At 41.2% G+C, this 8,975-nt stretch overlaps 1 pseudogene; it reads left to right on the forward strand.

Annotated features, from left to right (window-relative positions):
- Positions 1-4,348: 4,348 nt before the first annotated feature.
- Positions 4,349-4,795, forward strand: LOC112931450 (small ribosomal subunit protein bS21m pseudogene; annotated as a pseudogene).
- The last annotated feature ends 4,180 nt before the right edge of the window (positions 4,796-8,975 follow it).

The raw sequence follows: 8,975 nt of genomic DNA on the forward strand, positions 1-8,975 counted from the left end.
AGAATGAAACTGGACTATTTCTTTACACCATACACAAAACAGACTCAAAATGGATGAAAGACCCAAATGTGAGACAGGAGTCCATCAAAATCCTAAAGGAGAACACAGGCAGCCATCCCTGTGACCTTGGCTGCAACTTCTTGCTAGACACATCTCCAAAGGCAAGGAAAACAAAAGCAAAAATGAACAATGGGGACTTCATCAAGATAAAAAGCTTTTGTACAGCAAAGGAAATGGCCGACAACCTACAGAATGGAAGAAGGTATTCGCAATTGACTTACCAGACAAAAGGCTAGTATCCAAAATCTATAAAGAACATATCAAACTCAACACTCAAACAAATAATCCAGTCAATAAATGGGCAGAGGACATGAACAGACATTTCTCAAAAGACATACAAATGGCCAACAGACACATGACAAAACATCACTTGGCATCAGGAAAATACAAATCGAAACCACAATGAGATATCACCTCACACGGTCAGAATGGCTAATTTTAACAAGTCAGGAAACAACAGATGTTAGTGAGGATGTGGAGAAATGGGAACCCTCACACAGTTAGTGGAAATGCAAACTGGAGCAGCCACTCTGGAAAACAGTAGGGAGTTTCCTCAAAAAGTTAAAAATAGAGCTTCCCTATGACCCAGCAATTGCACTACTGGGTATCTACCCCAAAGATATAAATGTAGTGATCCAAGGGGCATCTGCACCCCAAAGTTTACAGCAGCAATGTCTACAATAACCAAACTGTGGAAGGAGCCCAAATGTCCATCAACAGGTGAATGGTTAAGATGTGGTCTATATATACAATGGAATATTCCTTAATCATCAAAAAATGAAATCTTACCATTTGCAATGACATGGATAGAACTAGAGGTATTCTGCTAAGTCAAATAACTCAATCAGAAAGACAATTATCATATGATTTTTCTTATATGTGAAATTTAAGAAACAAAACAGGGAAGCCCAGGTGGCTCAGCGGTTTAGCGCCGCCTTCGGCCTAGGGTGTGATCCTGGAGACCTGGGATCGAGTCCCATGTCAGGCTCCCAGCATGGAGCCTGCTTCTTCCTCTGCCTGTGTCTCTGACACACACACACACTCTCTCTCTCTCTCTCTCTCATGAATAAATAAATAAAATCTTTAAAAAAAAAAAAAAGAAACAAAACAGAGGATCTTAGAGGAAGCGAGGGAAAAAATAAATAATAAGAAATCAGAGTGAGAGACAAACCATAAGAGACTCTTAACTATAGGAAACAAACCAAGGGTTGCTGGAGGAGAGGAAGCTGGTGGGATTGGGTAACTAGGTGATAGACATTAAGGAGGGCAGGTGATGTAATGAACACTGGGTGTTATATAAAACTGATGAATCACTGAACTCTAATATGCTATATGTTAATTAAGTGAATTTAAATTAAATTTTAAAAAGAAAGGCATGTAGAATGTAGAGTACCACTGTTAGTTCACCAGTGAGTGACATGGGTGGCAAACAATTTGCCCAGAGACTAGAGCCAACGAGCAGGATAGAATTGGTTGCTTTTCCTATTGGAGCCTCAGTGTTCATGTAAGTTCTCTGCACAGTGGTTAGGTGTGGACAACCTCTTCCACCCTCTCTATAATCTCTAAGAATTTTCATTAGATATATGTGCATTCTTTGCACTATAACTGTATTTATTTTTATAAGTAGGCTCCACACCCAACTATGGAGCTTGGACTCATAACCCTGAGGTCAAGAATCAAAAGTCATATACTCTACCACCTAAGCCAATCAGACACCCCTGTATATATATTTTTTATTTTTATTATTGAATTATAGCTGACATTCAGTTAGTTTCCGGTGTACAACACAATGATTTGACAACTCTATGCCATACTCAGTGCTCACCACGATGAGTGTCATCCCCAGCTGTCACTATAGAACATTATTACAATATTACTAACTGTAATCCCTATGCTATGCTTTTCATCCCCAGGACTTTTTTATAACTGAAGATCTGGACCTCTTATTCCCCTTCCTCTATTCTGCCCATGCCCCATCCCCTTCTCCCTGGCAGACATGAGTCTGTTCTCTGTATTTGTCATATAATCTGTACACTCAAACCTTCATCTCCATTTCTGTCACTTCCTCCACTGCTTTTTGGATCATTTCTTCAAATTGACCTTCCAGGCACTAATTATCTGTTCTGGTTTTTTTTTTTCCTGAAATACATTGCTGAATCCACCTATTCAGATTTTACTGTCATGCTGTTCTTCAAAGATAATATTAGCTAACAATCGATAAGCACAATGTTTTCTTGCGCTGGTGAAGAAATCTCTCCCTACCTCCATTTGTGAATTTCTTTTCCAACCAAGCTGCACCAAATCATAAGCCCACTGAGCTGTACATGTCTGTGTTTTCTTGTGAAACCATCTCTCCTGCTAGTATTTCTTCCTCCCCTCTCTGAGTGTTTACCCACATTTCTTGTTGTCTTGTCTATTTCTGACATAATTAGAATTATGTGCATGCTGGTGCCAGGATGGTAGAAAAGTTGCTAACACTGCAAACATTGCTGAACAAATCCACATCCTCAGACAACAATGCAGAGCTAGGCTACCTTGTGCAACATTTTACTGTAGTTTCAACATCCATCCACAGTACAAATGCAAGAGATACATGAACTAGTCTGGGGCTCTTTGACCCAGAGAAGAGAAGACACGGTCATGACTCTTGTTACCAAATCTCTGAATAAATATCCTGGGGAAGACTACATTTGTGTGTTCCCAGATGGAGTCTGAGGGGTAGCACATGGGCACTGAAATTTTGGGGAAGGGTGTTAATCAGCCACCATAAGCAATCCGCGCAGAGTGGCTGTCAAAAATTCCAATCCGGTTTAACTCGTTTCCACCAATACAGCTGATGGAAAGTAGTTCATGACTAAATTCAGTCCATAGACATCATCTGCAGGCTCCATAGGTAAGGAGATTTCCATTAGTTGGTGTAGTCCAGCAGAGTTTAAAAATTCACTGCCAGTGAAGCTGTCCTTGGTCAAGGATCCAATGTCTCGGAGTTGAAAGTTTGGAGCACATGTGTGTCTATTCATTAAGAGAAGGAATCCTACTTTCTTCTGGGTCTCTAATTGGTATGCCATTCTCAAGACTTGACCTATCCCTGATCTGGCAGGAATGACTGGCGGAAGGGAACATGGAACTATATATTGTTGAATTTAGCACTGGGATTGTATAAAGTTCTGTCTTTTGACTGCTGTGTAGTTTCCATTCTCAAAATCTTTCTCCACCACAACCATACTTCCCATTTCAGTGTGAACACAAGAAATAGCTTTCCCACTTTGTTTTAATTCTGTTGACAACACATTATAACAGAGGCTCTTCCCTGAGGAGTGGAGACCGTGGATCTACTTGTACTTGCTTTGGCTCTTCTCACCATACTCTGTGACCCTCCTCTCTCAGACTCTCTCTATCTGTCTCTTTCTCTCTCTCCTCATATTTTGTGTTCATGCTTTCTCATACTTAGATGCCCCAGCATCTCCCAGACCCTAGTCCCATTCATTTCTTCAGATATTCTGAGTTGGAGTTGGGAGGATTTCATAATCTAGCCAGTATAGAACTCATAAAGAAGCTGAATTCTTGTAAAATAATTTTAGTTCCTAGAGGCAAAACCAGTGACTTGGAAGTCAGTGAGTTTCATACGGACTTGGGACTCATGCCTAGGGTTCTATTGTTTTTTTTTTAAGATTTTATCTATTTATTCACGGGAGGCACAGAGAGAGAGGCAGAGACATAGGCAGAGGGAGAAGCAGGCTTCCTGCGGGGAGCCTGATGTGGAACTGAATCCCAGGACCCTGGGATCACGACCTTAGCCAAAGGCAGGCGCTCAACCACTGAGCCACTCAGGTACCCCTCATGCCTAGGGTTCTACTCCTAATAGAGCTATATCCTCACTCTGCAAATAGGTCTATATGGGCTAATCCCCCTGGAGCAGGGGTGTGAGGGAAAAATGGGGATGAAGTGTGAAAAAGATTCACTGTAAAATATGACTAATTGCCATATTCATTGTTACTGCGGTAAGAAAGGAAAATCCAACTTTCAAAAATAGCTCGTTGTCCAGGAAATTATTTCTCAAAGTCTAATCCAAATCCTTTGCATTATAAACTCTCAGCACTCATCATATTGACACAAGAGACGAATCTGACATATCAGAGTACTCTGACTCACAGAAGGAAGGAATCTACCATAGATAAACAGCAAATCTATGAATAAAAAACAGAACCACGATGTTATCAATTACATCACAATTTTTTTTTAATGGAAATACAGGCCACCTTCCCGGCTGCTGGTTGCTGACGGCGTAGGGCTCTGTGAAGTGAAGATTTAATTCCAAGGTCATGGCAAAATATCTGAAGTTCATTGCCAGGACTGTGATGGTACAGGAAGGGAACATGGAAGGTGCATACAGGACCCTAAACAGAATCCTCACCATGGATGGGCTCATCCAGGACATTAAGCGACGATGGTACTATGAAAAGCCTTGTCGCAGAAGACAAAAAGAAAGCTATGAAACCTGCCAGCGTATCTACAACATGGAAATGGCTCACAAGATCAACTTCTTGATGCGAAAGAACCGGCCGGATCCATGGCAGGGCTGCTGAGGCCTGTGGACAGTAGGTCCAGTATGAAAATGCCTATCCAGCTAATCTCCTTTCTTTCTCTGATCCCATTTTCTCTTACTTTTCTTGTACTAAATTCAGTCACATATATGTTAGAAAGCCTGCATATGTAGAGGCAGTCGCATAGTTAACAATGGACCCTGTCTTTCATTACATGAAAAAGAAAGTAAGTCAGAAAGTAGTCTAACCCCCCCCCCAAAAAAAAAAGAAAGAAAAAGAAAGTAGTCTAAGAGTAGAATGGTAGTTGCCAAGCACTGGTTGGGAGTGGGGCATGGGTAATTAGTGTTTAATGGGTACAGAATTTTAGTTGGGGAAGCTGAAAAAGTTCCAGAGACAGATGATAGTGATAGTTGCACAACACTGTGAACATGCTTAATGCCTCTGAACTGTACATTAAATGGTTAAAATGGCAAATTTCACATATATTTAGCTATATTAAAAATGTATTGGGAGGGAAAAGCAGGGGAGGAGAAAATTTATTAAATAGTCTAAGAGAGGTGAGGAACTTTTCTAAAATGTAGTGAAATTTCCTACCCAATTCTTATGAAACCCAAAGCAGGACATTATTGGAAAAGCATCTGTTACTCTTTACTGAACTGTCCCCTTCTACCAACTGTTAAATAAAAGGAGAGGAGGCATCTATGTATGTGGAATAAGTTGCCACTGAAACACCCCCAAAAAATGGAAATACAGGGGGATTACTTTCTCTTGTCTTGTTAAAAAGTACATTTTAGGTATGTACTTTCCAGAACACAGTTGTGTTCTGGAATCATTTTGAGCACAGTAATTTAAAGAAAAATTGACTATATATTAATGTAGACATGATGAGGGTTTTTTAAAAGATTTTATTCATTTATTCATGAAAGACACAGGGCGGGGGCGGGCAGAAACACAGGCAGAGGGAGAAGCAGGCTCCCTCCTGGGAGCCCCATGCGGAACTTGATCCTGGAACCCAGGATCACACCCCAAGCTGAAGACAGACACTCAACCACTGGGCCACCCAGATATCCCTGATGAGTTCTTTAAGGCCAAAAATCCTTCCTTAGAACTTTTCAAACAAGACTAAAAGGCCACAGAAGCATCTCACAAGAGAAGTAATCATATTGCATATTGTGGCAAAGCTCACCAAAGAATAGCTGGAAAATTACTAAAGCCTAGAAGAGCTGACACTGCTGCATTTCTGCAGGGTATAAACTCAGCTCAGAAATAAAGCCATCATTTTGTGGAAATCACACAGAAACGAGATGGATCCCCACTTGAAATTTTGTCCACATATTAAGAGTGATGGGAACCCTGGGTGGCGCAGCGGTTTGGCGCCTGCCTTTGGCCCAGGGTGCGATCCTGGAGATCCGGGATCGAATCCCACGTCGGGCTCCCGGTGCATGGAGCCTGCTTCTCCCTCTGCCTATGTCTCTGCCTCTCTCCCTCTCTCTCTCTCTGTGACTATCATAAATAAATTAAAAAATTCAAATATTAAGAGTGATGATCCCCACCACACTCCCCCCACCCACATATACCCCAAAGAGACTATGAAAGCTTTGTTTATCACTCACATATCAAGAATCTTGGAGAGAGCAGGGTGATTCCCAAGCAGGTCTAAAAATAGCATGAGAGCAAGGAAGGAAGACTGACTTGAAGGTTTCATGTCATTAGTGAGTGGCTGGGGTGAGGATTCCCACTCACAGGAAGGGGCTCTTGTGCTTTGAACTCTCACAGGCAAACAAGCTTGCCCAGTTGAGCAGCAGAAGAGGAAGAAGGTGTCCGCAGTCAGACATCAAAAAAATGGAAGGGGGATCAAGTGGCGCTTGGCTGGCTCAGCCAGTGGGATATGTGCCTGCTGATCTTGGGATTGTAAATCCAATCCCACATTGGGTGTAGAGATTACTTCAAAATAAAGTCTTAAAAAAAAGAGTCAAATTCTTTATCACACGCTGCCATTTTCCAACACTATGATAACTTGCTAAAATAGAGATTTTGCTTCAAACGTGAAGACCAAGTCAGTATCTGGAGAACTTTTGCCTTAAGGAAAATATATAGCCAAGGCTAATTATCAAAGGACATCCTATCTGCTCTTATAGACATGCTTGGCAACAGGCAATGGTAAAGTAACTATTTTGAATCTTCTGGTTTATCCTGAGCAACTACTATGGGCATTTGCACTGCTGGTACCGTAGCACAAATGAAGGCAGTGGTGCAAATAAACAAGGCCATTCCTTGTATTCTTCACCACCGTGCACTTACAAAACAAAACAAGTCAGTTTCACTGAAGTCCTGGATGAAGCAAAATACACATTATCAGTCTTATTAAATATCACCCCCTGAATGCAACCCATGTACAATACATACATATACACCGAAAACTTTCGAGGAAGTATGCGTAAAGTCTACCTGCTGCATAGCAAAATATGCCATCTACTCAAAGAAAATTAACTTTGCTATCTAAAAAAAATCCTTGGGACACCTGAGTGGTTCAGCAGTTTGAGTGTCTGCCTTTGGCTCAGGGCATGATCCCAGGATCCGGGATCAAGTCCCACATCAGGCTCCTTGTGGGGAACCTGCTCTCCCTCTGCCTATATCTCTGCCTCTCTCTCTGTGTGTGCCTCTCATGAATAAATAAATAAATAAATAAATAAATAAATAAATAAATAAATAAATAAATATTTGTAAATCCTTTTTTTAATTTTTTTAAAGATTTTATTTATTTATTCATGAGAGACACCGAGAGAAAGAGAGGCAGAGACACAGGCAGAGGGAGAAGCAGGCTCCATTCAGGGAGCCCGACATGGGATTTCATCCCAGGACTCCAGAATCACACCCTGGGCAGAAGGCAGGCGCTTAGCCACTGAGCCACCCAGGGATCCCCAAAATCCTTTTTTTAATTGAGTACACTACCCCCAACGTGGGACTGAAACTCACCACCCAGATATCAAGAGTCACATGCTTTACTGACTGAACCAGCCAAAAGTCCCAGCTTTGCTATTGTTTGAGTCATAAGACTAGCTCCTTTTTTTTCATAGAATACCATTTTTACTCAAAAGAATAACAGACCAACTGTGGTTGTTCAGACCTGAGTATTTGGTGAATATTTTCTTGAAGATCAACAAAGCCTGTTGTTTCAAGGAAAATAACAAATAGCACACTTCGCCAATAATAAAATTTGAGGGGTGACTGGGTGGCTCAGTCAGTTAAGCATCTAACTCTTGATTTCTACTCAGGTCATGATCTTGGGGTCATGAGATTGAACCCCACATGGGCTCTGCACTGGGCATGGAGCCTGTTTGAGATTCTCTCTCTCTCCCCCTCTGCTCCTCCCCCTTGTGCTCTAACTAAATAAATAAATAAAATCTTTTTTAAAAATTATCTTTATTTCTAGAAGTTGTATATTATGTGTGTTTCCAAGTTGTTTCTTGTTTATGCATCTTTAAAAAAACTCAATGTTTATGTCATAGAAGATCGACTTATTTATTTACCAAATTATTTTGTATTTCTCTTTTAAAAAAATATTTTATTTATTTATTCATGAGAGACACACAGAGAAAGGCAGAGACATAGGCAGAGGGCGAAGCAGGCTCCACGCAGGAAGCCCAATGTGAGACTTGATCCCAGAATTCCGGGATCATGACCTGAGCCAAAAGCAGATGCTCAACCGCTGAGCCACCCAGGTGTCCCTATTTTGTATTTCTGATAATTTCAGAAGACATACAGCTTCAGGCTATTTTAACATCTGAAATTCCTAGGATTCTTTTTTTTTTTTTTCAAGATTTTATTTATTTGACACAGAGAGAGAGCACAAGCAGGGGGAGCAGCAGAGGAAGATGGAGAGGGAGAAGCAGGCTCTCCACTGAACAGAGAGCCCAGCACAGGGGATCCTCTATGACCTGAGCTGAAGGCAGATGCTTAACTGACTGAGCCACCCAGCACCCCTGGATTAAATTTAATTTAAACCATCTATTTTTTTCCATGGATTCAGGCATCTATTCTTCCATGGTGTCATTGATTTAAGGAAACCTCCCTGAAAATAACTCTATACCAGGCTCTGAGCATGGTATGCTTTCTCAGATAAATCCTAGTCTAGTAGTAAATAAACTCTAGGTAGCAAATAATAATCAGAAATGAACTACAGAGAATTTGTCTAGAATTGTTTTTATATTTTTTAAAGATTTTAGTTATTCATTTGACAGAGAGCATAAGCAGGGGAAGCAGCAGAAGGAGAGGAAGAAGCAGGCTCCCTGCTGAGCAGGGAGTCCGATGAAGGGCTCCATTCCAGGAACCCAGGATCATGAGCCTAAAGGAAGGCAGACGCTTACCGGA

This window comes from Vulpes vulpes, chromosome 1, assembly GCF_048418805.1.
Source record: "Vulpes vulpes isolate BD-2025 chromosome 1, VulVul3, whole genome shotgun sequence".
Taxonomy (NCBI): domain Eukaryota; kingdom Metazoa; phylum Chordata; class Mammalia; order Carnivora; family Canidae; genus Vulpes; species Vulpes vulpes.